The following is a 13,550-nucleotide window of genomic DNA, read 5'->3' as shown; positions in this document are numbered from 1 at the left end:
TGGTTTGGCCACTTCATGCTAAAAAATTATCTGTGTGATAAATGATTAACCAGTAATGACTATGCAGCAACTCTGGAGTATAATCTACCAACTTTGAAACTGTACTTTCTGTACTGAATGATTTTTAAATAATAGTGGGAGGTTGAATCAAAAGGAATGAAACAATCCAGGTTCAGATTCCTTTTAAAGATTCTTGTTCTGCAATGGTTCCATTAACGATTCTTTTGAAATTGAGGAAGCATTTGAACAACAGAATGTGACATCAGTGGTACTCTTGTGAATCTGCACTGACGACTGACACAGAAGAGAAGAAATTGTTGAATAGAGTTGTTATTTTTGTTTTCTTTGTGCACAAAAAGTATTCTTGTAGCTTCATAACATTTAGGTTGAACCACTGATGTCACATGAACTATTTTAACGATGTCCTTACTAACTTTATGGGCCTTGAACGTGGTGGTATTCCGTATTGCATGATAGTACTGCATGTAGCCTATTTACTGAAAAGAAGAATCATTTGTTTGGCATGTCTTATTCTCAATCAAAAGAAAAGACTCTTAAAAGCCACTTATTTTAGTGGCCATGCTGTATGCTTATGATTAACTAAAAACAACCAGCTCATGAAATTAATTTGCTTGGTAAAGTCTGATTCCTGATCACTCTTATGAGTCAGTTATTTAAGCGTATGCAGTATGTTTATGATCCACTAAAAAGAACCGGCTCATAAGAGTCACTATTTAAGGAATCAGACTCTACTGGTCACGCTGTATGTTTTGACTCACTAAAAAATAAGGGCACACAAGAATCATGAGAAGTATTCAGCTGGTCATGTGATCTCAGCATGGTGGCCACCCAGAGAGAAGACCACCCTTAGGTAGAATTTTTCTAGCCCACTGATACGACTTGAGTCAGCTTATATGAATGTGCCGAATTTGAAACATATAGTACAGCATTTAAAACATTTGTAGAAAGTATTTCATTAAGTGTAAAATTTGTAAGAAAAGGTTTCAAGCACCAATAGTCTGCAACAACTAAACAACCAAAGTTGGCAACTAATGACAGGCTTGTTAGCGACAACATGCTAAAGCTAACCGACTGTGTGCTTTTGCCAAGCCCTATATAAAGTAAGGCTCTACGAAATCCATTTTATTTTTTTCCTAAATCCATTCTATTTTTTTTTCTAAATTTATTCTATTTTCCCCCCCCAAATTCCATTTTTTCCATTTTAATTTTTCTGGATTCTGTTTTTTTTTCTTGTTTTTGTTTTAATGGTTAAATTAAAAATGTTAATCAAAAAGCATGTCTAATTAATTGAAATCATGAAACTTACACAATTTAACAGCAATTTATTAAAGTGCCCCTATTATGCCATTTTTACGGTTCCTAATATTGTTTTGGGAGTCTCCTACAATAGGATTACATGCATGCAAGGTCAAAAAAACGCTTTTGTTTTCTCAAAATATGCATTTAATATCACCTCATTTTCCAGCGATTCTCAAACGATTTGGTCGAAGCAGTTCAAAGATTCAGTCTGTCTAAACCCCTCCTTTCCGTGAGCCTGCTCTGGTCTGATTAGTCAGATGGCCTAGTCTGACTAGGCCATCTGATACGCCTATTTCAACAGTTCTGTATTTTGAACGCTCTATAGAAAGTATAAAAATCTATTATTAGCATACTTACAGGTTGTGATTCAGTGGAGCAGTTGGTCCAAATAAACAGGATACTGATCCATCTTTCCGTGTTGAACTCCCCGAGATTAGAGAAGCAGATGTCAGTAGAATGACGTGTTTGCGGGCGGGGTCAAGTTCGCGGACGGCCAACGTGTAGAACATAGGTACGCATTATGCAAATGTGTTACCCCGTGACGTATAGCCGTTACGGAAGTGGGATTGGAATTAACGACTCGTTTCAGCTGTTCAGACTCGATTCTTTATTTTGGGAGACAACAACTTTATTTATCGTGCACTTTCAGCTTTACAATTTTGCAGATCGTTTACATTCACATACAGCTACACTACACACTACATGAAAGGCAATATTGGAAAAGGCATAATAGGGGCACTTTTATTAAACTTTTTTTTTATTGTTTTATTTCTTTATTTTTTTGTTATGTGTTAGGCTGTGTTATCTATTTAAATTTTTCTAATAAATAAATTCTGGTAAATATTCTGTTTTAATAATCATTTTAGTAGTAGTTACATTAAGTAATATATTTCTGTCACAGTTTCTTCAAGTTAAACCAAACTTTTATTTTGACGGGTCGATGTGAAGGCCTTTCGGTTTCTGTTTGTATATGATATGAAGGTAGATTTGCTCAAAAGAAATGGTAAAATGCTCATGAAGTGACTCTCAGGGAAGTTCTAGAGACTATGTTAATGTGTTCATGCACTCATATATTGAGGCGGCAGCGTTATACAATAAATTCAATTTTTATGACTGGATTCCATGATTCCATCCGCTTTTTCCACATCACAGAAATCACATGGACCTAATAAAGACATACCGACATCCAATTAATTCACAAAATTTCACCCAAGTTAACAGAGAATGACTTAACCCCAATAGAACAGCTATTAACCAAACCAAACAAACAAAAGTGCCCCAAGCTGACCTATTACCAGATTTTGGAGGTGTGTTCCAAGAGGTCCTGTTGAGCATTTAGAAAACCCCCCTCAACATTAGGTTGTACCCTGAAAAGCAGCACAGACAAAAGGTCTCAAAAAGAGCTCAACCTCCACAGTTAGCGAACAGCAACCTGAATAATAGAGGCTCGTTGGGTCGACTGCTTTAAATCTTCTCTAGAATAGATGTGCAGGTGGTGTTGATTTAACACCAATGACAGTTAAGGCCAACACAATGCAGAGTCTCCTCTTCACAGACCAGTCATAGAGAAAGAGGGGGAAGGAGAAAGCGAAAGAGTGAGAGAGCAAGGATTCCACACAAGAATGACAAGCACTTCACCCTGTATTAAAGGATAAAACTCTGAGCCGGCCCCTCCGAATCGTCCCCGGGCTGAAGGGAGTGTATTGTTTGGAAGCGTTCCCAGGGGCACAGATACATGCCGGGACCGGAGGGGTAACGTAAGGCCCGTGAGGCACGGCTCACACAGCAGTGCCGAGAGGAGACTGACCCCACTGTCTCTCTGGGAGGGGTTGGCAGTGACCCCACATTTTTATGTCCTCTAACAGAATGTTACGCTGTCACGCCTCATTGGGCATGACAATGAACATGAAAAGTTGCCACTCTGGATGATTAAGAAAGCTATTTATCCATCTCTGGGGACAATGCGGCCATTCAGCAGGACTGAAACATAATTCACAGCATATGAGACGTCTTTTCAGATATCAAACCGATGTCGTTAGCCTCTCTGCGAAAGGAGATTTGTCTGTAAAATATGGTGAATGGGTGTTGCGAACAATCCTCGGTTGTATTTCGGATTTTTCCACAAAGGCGTGAAAATTGAAAGAGAAGTGAGGGAGAGTGAGAGGGTGAAACAGTAGTGTGTTCATGTTATTAATAGAGCTCTTGAACATAACGGGGCATCGCAGCATACCCCGCATTCCAGACGCTATTGTTGACCTTTCTAGAGTCTTGAGTAGCCGGGCTTTATCACTAATGTCGGTCCAAATTTGCAGCTTTCACTAGCTAAGAGCTGCCCAACTAGACAAGAAAAAGAAACATCTGATCTAAAATGACCAACCACATTGTGTTTTGTTTTAGGTGGTGTTTGGAAGGCAGAGTTATCTGATTTGATTGGCAGATTCACTCTGAAACACTTTCCCACATATATGTATTAATTAAAATGCATCCTTTATGATTTGATAATTGCACAAACCCATAACACAATTTTTGTTTTATTATAATTATTTGTATTATTTATATATATTTAATTGGCACAGAAATTACAAATTTTAACGACCCTTTCCACTATCTAACAAGTAGCAAATCATGATTTGACAATTAAATCCTATTAGCTATTAAAAAAATATATATAAATAAAAGTATGAGCTCTTCAATGCAGCCCATCCAAACTTCATAAGGTGGCACTTGAGTTTAAAGTTGTGGGTATGTAAAAACATCAGGATTTCCCAGCAACCTGTCTGTTAGGACCAGACATAAAAACAAATAAATAATCTCTCAATCCCAGAGTTCTGACAGAGTGTCCCACTTCCTTCAAGCAGACGAACTTCCCATGACAGCTGGACCCTCGGCGCTATAAATATCCCCATCCTAAAACCACCCATGTCACAGTTGCAGATCGAGTGGAGATGCTAGCAAACGAGCACAGCCAAGTCTACTGTTTCTCAGCACGCTCACTGTATCTGTCTGCGCCGTCGCTGTCATGCTGTGGTTTCTCTAAGTCTCTTTCACAAGCTCGCCTGTGCCCACAATTATACTTGGCACACAAACCAATGCGAGCGACTCAGTATTTGTGGCTCAATGAGCCAGTGTACTGACAGAAACCAGCACAGAAACTCTATGATACCCTAAAAATGCCACATCACATTACAGAAAGCAACTGCAGCGTAAGAACAGAACCACATGTGAGATAACTGGTAACATATAATTCATATCACGAGTTGTAATGTATAGCATGCTAAATGCATAGTATGCTACATTAGTAGTGTGTTTCAAATCATAGTATGGATTTTCATAGTATGCAACCATGCATGCTTTTTGGGCTTATATTGCCCACAACCCATTGCTCAAGATAAAATGTATGATGCAATAGTGTGTCCCAACGCTGGATAACTTAGGCCAGAAATATTCTCCACGAGTATGCAAATGAAGACACGAATGTCTAGCCAAAATATTTCAAGTGTGAGTGGCATCGTACTAAAGGGGGCGATAGAGTTCAGTTGTCATTAAACCAGCTATTATTCAGCTAGCTACTTTTCAAAAAGTGTTTGACTGCAATTCAGCTACTTAATTTTATACTTAATACTTAATTTTAAGTATATTGTAACAGTTTCAAAGTAGCTCCTCAACCCAGTGTTATTTTATAGCCCAGTGTATAATTGATATACTATTTATTAATATTTAGATTTTTTTAAAATATTTTTAGTTTTCATTTTAATTTTAGATTTAGTTAGTTTTAGTAGTTTTGTTATGTGCTTTTGCCATTTTTCTTAGTTTTTTTCTTCATATTTCTATTTCGCTTGATTTTTATTTCAGTGTTGATTTTAGTACTTCAGCGTAAACTAGTTTTATTTCAGCTAGTTTCTAAGGCAACACCTATAATTTTAAGCCAGTGTATTTAGTATAATTTAAACACTATTAAAGTTTTTATTAATATTTTGAATTAACTTTTATTTTTATTTTTGTTATTTTTTATTTTGTTATGTGCCCTTGTCTTTTGTATTAGGTTTTTGTTATTTTAAACATTACTACAAGTTTATTTTTATTTCAGCTTTAGTTTTGGCTTAGTTTTAGTTTTTATTTCCAGTTAGTAATTTTAGTGCTTCTACTTCAACTTATTTCAGTTTGTAATTTGTGTAGTTCTATTTTTTTTTCTTTTTATATTACATAAACTAGTTTTGTTTCAGTTACAGTAGTTCCCAATGCAACATTTTTTACTTTTAAAGCTGTGTTATTTTACTATTATTAATACACAATTTTTATTAATATTTATATATATTTTATATTTTCAGTTTTTAGTTTACTTTTCAGCAATTTCGTTAGGTGCTTGTGTCAATTTAGTCAGTTTTTGTTCTTTAAAGTTACTATTGAGGTCTATTTTTTTCAGTTTTAGATAGAAATTCCTTTAGTTCAGGTTCTTGATCTAATATTCTTTTTTTATATTCATGTTTTTAATTTAGATTTGATTTCAATTCTATAATTTATTTCAGTTTTTAATAGTTTTAGGCTCAATGAGCCAGTGTACTGACAGAAACCAGCACAGAAACTCTATGATACCCTAAAAATGCCACATCACATTACAGAAAGCAACTGCAGCGTAAGAACAGAACCACATGTGAGATAACTGGTAACATATAATTCATATCACGAGTTGTAATGTATAGCATGCTAAATGCATAGTATGCTACATTAGTAGTGTGTTTCAAATCATAGTATGGATTTTCATAGTATGCAACCATGCATGCTTTTTGGGCTTATATTGCCCACAACCCATTGCTCAAGATAAAATGTATGATGCAATAGTGTGTCCCAACGCTGGATAACTTAGGCCAGAAATATTCTCCACGAGTATGCAAATGAAGACACGAATGTCTAGCCAAAATATTTCAAGTGTGAGTGGCATCGTACTAAAGGGGGCGATAGAGTTCAGTTGTCATTAAACCAGCTATTATTCAGCTAGCTACTTTTCAAAAAGTGTTTGACTGCAATTCAGCTACTTAATTTTATACTTAATACTTAATTTTAAGTATATTGTAACAGTTTCAAAGTAGCTCCTCAACCCAGTGTTATTTTATAGCCCAGTGTATAATTGATATACTATTTATTAATATTTAGATTTTTTTAAAATATTTTTAGTTTTCATTTTAATTTTAGATTTAGTTAGTTTTAGTAGTTTTGTTATGTGCTTTTGCCATTTTTCTTAGTTTTTTTCTTCATATTTCTATTTCGCTTGATTTTTATTTCAGTGTTGATTTTAGTACTTCAGCGTAAACTAGTTTTATTTCAGCTAGTTTCTAAGGCAACACCTATAATTTTAAGCCAGTGTATTTAGTATAATTTAAACACTATTAAAGTTTTTATTAATATTTTGAATTAACTTTTATTTTTATTTTTGTTATTTTTTATTTTGTTTATGTGCCCTTGTCTTTTGTATTAGGTTTTTGTTATTTTAAACATTACTACAAGTTTATTTTTATTTCAGCTTTAGTTTTGGCTTAGTTTTAGTTTTTATTTCCAGTTAGTAATTTTAGTGCTTCTACTTCAACTTATTTCAGTTTGTAATTTGTGTAGTTCTATTTTTTTTTCTTTTTATATTACATAAACTAGTTTTGTTTCAGTTACAGTAGTTCCCAATGCAACATTTTTTACTTTTAAAGCTGTGTTATTTTACTATTATTAATACACAATTTTTATTAATATTTATATATATTTTATATTTTCAGTTTTTAGTTTACTTTTCAGCAATTTCGTTAGGTGCTTGTGTCAATTTAGTCAGTTTTTGTTCTTTAAAAAAAAATGAAGTTACTATTGAGGTCTATTTTTTTCAGTTTTAGATAGAAATTCCTTTAGTTCAGGTTCTTGATCTAATATTCTTTTTTTATATTCATGTTTTTAATTTAGATTTGATTTCAATTCTATAATTTATTTCAGTTTTTAATAGTTTTAGTTGCACTAATCCTGACATTGGCTGTGCAGTACATTCATTTTGTGCGAGCAGATGCAGTCTTTTTGATCAGGTCCTCAAGTGATCAATAATGCAGAAGCACAACTGCTGATCTGAACCCTGGTTTGTGGGGCAAAGCACTGACTTCTGGGCAGCACCACAATAGTAACTGATGGCAGCTGCCAAACAGACCACCAAAAAACAACTGGATGCTGATCAAGAAAGGAAGGAAGCAGAATCAATGATTGAGAATGAGGGAAAAAAAGACATCTGCCAAGTTTAATTACTGAAATGATATGTAATTACAATTAAACCGACTGCATTTCAGGATTTGGCAAGACATCGCGGACCGGCGTATCAGATGTCAGTCAGAGTTCAGAACTGATAAATCACATTTAACAAGGCACATGTTAAACATCACTTCAACACAATGCAAGTCACTTTGTTTGAGGAGCATTTAAAGGCCCCCAGCAGCTTCCGAATATGGCTGCGTGTCATGAATTTTTCATGGGTTTTCCCATCATAACGTTTTTCAGAGGGGCGATGTCCGTCCTCCTTTGAGAAACTAGCCTTTGTCCTGTCTGACTGACCAGAAAAGAAATCCCACAGCTTCAGCTGAGCGGTAAAAAACAAAATCGGGGTGGAGGACAAGCCGCACACCTGCAGGTGAGGGTGAACAGCCACTTTTGGAGCCCTATCCTACATTCAGATGAAAAGAGGGCTCACGTGGCTGTAGGACACGTGTTTATCGGGGGAAGTCCTGAGGCGGGCTTGAGGTTTGGGGCCTTTTCAATTATTCAACACACTCTGAGCCCTTATAGCAAACTCCAGATGCTTTCTGTGTGCTGCTTCGATGAATCGTGCAGTGATAGAACAAGGAACGAGTGTCTGAGTGACCCAGATATGACAGGGACTCAATTGGGCGTCGTAGGATGGTGTCAAGCTGAGGTCAATGAAGGGTCATGAGAATCAAGTCACCGTTTTCTAACATGCCTTCAAGGACATTTGAATATTAAGTGCCAGTTCATCCAAAAATGGAATTTACTCATCATTTAATCACTATTATGTCATATCAAATTAAATTTTTTTCTTAAGTATGGTAAGAACAGTAGCTCTTTTCCAGTAGCTTACCATAATAGCCAATAGCTTTGTGTAAAGAACATACAGTAATTATTATGTGACTATATAATGATACATATAAAATAAGAAATATTATTTATTTAATAATATTTAAAAAGTACTAAAATAATAAATATAATAAAAAAACTTTACTACTCACTGATAATAAACTTACAATTAACTATTTATATAATAAACAGTTAAATAATATTTATAAAAATAATTAATAAGTGTTATCAATAATAAACAATCTTTTAATAATTCAACCAAATAACTATTTATATAATATACATAATTAAAAAATATTTACACATAAAATAAACATTTAATAATTAATAAATAACATTGTATTAATTTATTATAATATTATAATCATTTAAATTAAATTGCAATTTAAATAATAAAATATTGTATTTAATAATTACATGATAATTAATACATTAATACTACTCTCTGATAATCTTACAAATAACTATTTATATAATTATTTAATGCATATATTATATTTATATAATTATTTATTTATATAATTATAATAATTAATTTATATATATAACTAAAAATAATATTCATTATTAAAGATAAACATTTTATACTTAATATTTTAAGAATTACATTTACACAAAATATCTTACATCGCTATATACACTATGTATATATATATATATATATATATATATATATAGAGAGAGAGAGCGAGAGAGAGAGAGAGAGATTTATTAGTTATTAGAAAGAGACTTATTAGTTGTTTTTTATTTATTTAGTATTATAGTATAGTATATAGTTTTGTAAGATAAATATTTCTTATAGTATTGCAAGATATTTTATTTTTCTTAACAATTATTTCATATTTCTTATTATTCTGGTTATTAGTGACTACAGTGACTATGAGCAGTCATTGTATACAAAAGATTCTTTAAAATTCCCACTGGAAAAAAAGGCATATGGGTTTGAAATATTTGCCCTGAATATGGTTATGTTTTAAGCATTGAGCTCGGTTTCATTTTGACTCTTCTCCTGTGTCTAGACAAGGCAGTGCTGTACTGAATGAGTCAGGGGCATGTGCTGTGTCAGTGACTGTATGCATCAGCCTGTGGTAACTGTATTGAGCAGCAGTATGATGAAAGAGCCAGCTTTGATATCACCCTCACATTCAGACTTCCCTGAATTATGTTGGCTGCTCGTACGAAAATCACATTCCTGCAGGAAAGCATCACAAATGGCTCACTGATTATGGCAGCTGTACAGGAGCCAAAGGCCTCAGCTAATATTATATAATATATAGTTAAAGCCATTACCATCAACATTGATAAACACTTTAGAGGCAACCAATAATCATTGTATAATCTATTAACCTTATGTTTATTTGTTTTTGTGTTCCTATAGACCACACTTCTGTACAGCTTCTAATAATAATATAAACTGTAATGAAAAAATGAAAATTCTGTCATTAATTACTCACCCTCATGTCGTTCCAAACCCGTAAGACCTTCGTTCATCTTCAGAACACAAATTAAGATATTTTTGAAGAAATCCGAGAGCTTTCTGAGCCTGCATAGACAGCAACGCAACTGACATGTTCAAGGCCCAGAAAGTTAGTAAGGACATCGTTAAAATAATCCATGCGACATCAGTGGTTCCGCTGTAACGTTATGAAGCTACGCATATGCATTAGTACTGTTTTCTTTGCACACAAAAAGTATTCTCGTAGCTTCATAAAATTACGGTTGAACCCCTGATGTCACATGGACTATTTTAACAATGTCCTTACAAACTTTCTGTGCCTTGAATGTGTCAGTTGCATTGCTGTGTATGCAGGACTTCATCAAAAATATCTTAATTTGTGTTCTGAAGATGATTATGAAGCTACGCATATGCATTAGTACTGTTTTCTTTGCACACAAAAAGTATTCTCGTAGCTTCATAAAATTACGGTTGAACCCCTGATGTCACATGGACTATTTTAACAATGTCCTTACTAACTTTCTGTGCCTTGAATGTGTCAGTTGCATTGCTGTGTATGCAGGACTTCATCACAAATATCTTAATTTGTGTTCTGAAGATGAACGAAGGTCTAAAGGCCCGTTCACACCAAGAACGATACCTATAAAGATAACTATATTAGCGTCCACACCAGCGGACGATATCGTCTGTTTATTCCAAGTGCACGCTCGTCTGCCGCTTTAAATTCTCGAGCTTTTTACAGCAGGATTGATTCTGATTGGCTGTCAATGTGTTTATCGTTCATCAGCTGGAACAAATCGTTCTGAAAGTGATTCCAACGATATCGTTTCTCTTTGTCTATATCTTTATATTTGTTGTGTGGACTCTGCCATGCTTAAATATTGAGAACGATTTTTAGAACTATATCTTTATCGTTATCGTCCTTGGTGTGAACAGGCCTTTACAGGTTTGGAACGACATGAGGGTACGTAATTAATGACTGAATTTTTTATTTTTGGGTGAATTATCCTTTTAAATCCAAGTTTATCCAGACATAAGTTTATGACATAAATTTCTCTTTTGGGTTATTATGACAAAACAATAATTCAAAACTACCAGAATTCAAATACACTTTCATAACTAGGGATGCACAGTTACTTCATTTCAATATGGTAAGCCAATAATTATTTCCATGTTACGGTTGACCAATAAATGGTTTATACGTTTCTGTCTAAATAAACTAAAAAATAAAATAAAATAAAGTACTATATGCTAAATGCTACAAGTGAATTTAGGCATTATATACAACATTATAATGTACAGTATTTAAATGGATATTAATTTTGATATTTGTTAAAGATAACATTTAATAGTGTTATTAAATTAGTGTTTTTAAAGATGACCGTTAAGTGAGTGCTAGATTATGGCAAAAGTAACCTAAAATGTAAAAATAGGGGAAATGTGACCAATGTAATACTGGCACATATAACATTTCTAAAAGCATCCTATAACATGGTAACAAAATATTGTGCATCCTTATTTATTACATTTCTTCATGTCTCCGAGACCCCAAACATCAGCCAAAAATTTAAATTGTCAAGATTTTCAATCTCATGTTGTTCTAAACCTGTACGATTAAGTATATTTCTGTCATATAAATATCTCTTTCTTTATTCGGAGGAATACTGAAGAAGATATTTTGACAAATGTGTTTTGTGTTCATATAATGAAAGTCAATGGGGTCCAATGTTGTTTGTAATGCATACAGCTTTGGCGCGACGTGGTTTGTATACTTTACATATGTAAACAAATGTAAATATAAGTAACATTTTTCATGGAGGATCTTTGAAGCATGCACTCAAGTTGTATTTTTGTTTATAATAAGATGTGTTATGATTGTAAGTCAAAACAATATTTAAAAAAAATAATAATGATCGTTTCAAACAAGTTTCCAGGAAACTTCCTCCATCTGCCATTAGTCAGAAAAAAAAGATAGTACTGTCTCGAACTCACGTCTGTGGCTGGTCGGGATGCTCAAAAAGACTCAAAAAGAATAATATTATTTTCATAGCGCAACAGTGTTTGTTTTTTCAGTTTACGAATGGATTCTAGTCTCTGAGCATAAAGATCAGTTTGAGAGTAATTAATCTCTCAGCTGTCGGCTTCAATGTGACATGAGTTCATGTACGGGTGTGTGAGCGTGTGTGTCTGTGTCCATATGTAATCTGTATGACCATCTTCAGCCTTAATTCATCTTGCTGACAAATGGGACCTCTGTTTACAGCTCACAGATATGAAATGCGATAGAGAACAGAGCCGCGTTAGCATGCTTATTCGTCTGTTTGCACACTAAATGAATATATTACTTCCCACCCACAACTCCAGCACAAAAGCCCCTCTCTCTCGTGCCTCTGAATGGGCCTGTGAAGGCTCTTTGTAGCGTGAGGTTGTCTTGACGACACCCCATGGTCCAGCGACGAGAGAAGTCTACATGGATATGCACTCCAGTCAGGGAGTCTATTAGCTCACACTAAAACAGGGCCTAAAAGACCTACTATTATTACCCAAGTTTACACCCACTGAGAATGACTGGCACCTTTAAACTGAATGTGTAGTTTACTACATAACCAAACGCTGCATATTTTTTATAAGTATGTGAATTCAAATAAATTGATAACTATTTTAATTGAATTTATAAATAATTAATTGAATAAACAATTTGTCTCCTCTGTGTCTCTCCGCATCACCGTAGCGCCATTTTGGAGAATAACCACTGAACGTAAGCAGCGTACGCTATTCTGTGTCAGCTGCGCTGCACGGATGCACTGTTTTCGTTCAAATCAAAGCGTAAATACATGTAGAAAACGTATCCTTGTGTCGCAGATGACACAGAACAGCGTACGCTGCTTGCGTTCAGCGCATATTCTCCAAAATGGCGCTACGGTGATGCGGAGAGACACAGAGGAGACAAATTGTTGAATAAAGTCGTTATTTTTGTTTTCTTCGCATACAGAAAGTATTCTCGTCGCTTCATAGCGTTACGGTTGAACCACTGATGGCAGATGGACTATTCTGACAATGCTTTTCATACTTTTCTGGACCTTGACAGTGTTAATTGTTTGGACAGTCACAAGCCTCCCGGTTTTCATCCAAAATATCTTAAATTGTGTTCTGAAGATGAACGAAGCTTTTACGGGTTTGGAACGACATGGAGGTAAGTGATTAATGACAACATTTTCATTTTGGGGTGGAATAACCCTTTAAAGTCAATAGGGTCCAATAAGGTTGGAGCAACATGAGGGTGAGTAAATTATCTTTATTTTTGGGTGCACTATCCTTTTAAGCTTTAAGTGGAAACATTACTATTACTAAACATTACTACATTAAAACATTACTACATTACTAAACAAAATTACTGAACTTGGAATACTAAAAAATACTTTCCACACCAATTTAACTTTCTAAACATACCATGCAATCAAGAAGATTTTACTGTCAAGATTGTATAGACCAAAAATGTAATACACACCACAGTTTTGGTTACAATGTCCCTTTTGGTTATGGTGGGTCAGTACACAACAACAGTTCAATCGCATGTGGGGAAAAAAATATGACATGCATAAAACCAAAACAAAACATACAATTTTGTTCACATTTAGCCTTGTGTTTAAATTCTGTTTGATTGGCT

The 13,550-nt window shown here is 34.3% G+C and overlaps 1 protein-coding gene across 2 annotated transcripts in view; it reads right to left on the bottom strand.

The window, feature by feature from the left end:
• plxnb1a (plexin b1a) overlaps positions 1–13,550 on the bottom strand; it is an 88,311-nt gene that overhangs the window by 38,894 nt on the left and 35,867 nt on the right. The gene's annotated exons all lie outside the window — the stretch shown is intronic.

The sequence above is a fragment of the Sinocyclocheilus grahami genome, unplaced genomic scaffold, assembly GCF_001515645.1.
Source record: "Sinocyclocheilus grahami isolate Dianchi unplaced genomic scaffold, SAMN03320097.WGS_v1.1 scaffold426.1, whole genome shotgun sequence".
Lineage (NCBI taxonomy): Eukaryota > Metazoa > Chordata > Actinopteri > Cypriniformes > Cyprinidae > Sinocyclocheilus > Sinocyclocheilus grahami.
The sequence above is the reverse complement of the archived record's forward strand: the minus strand, read 5'-3'. Positions and strand labels throughout refer to the sequence as shown.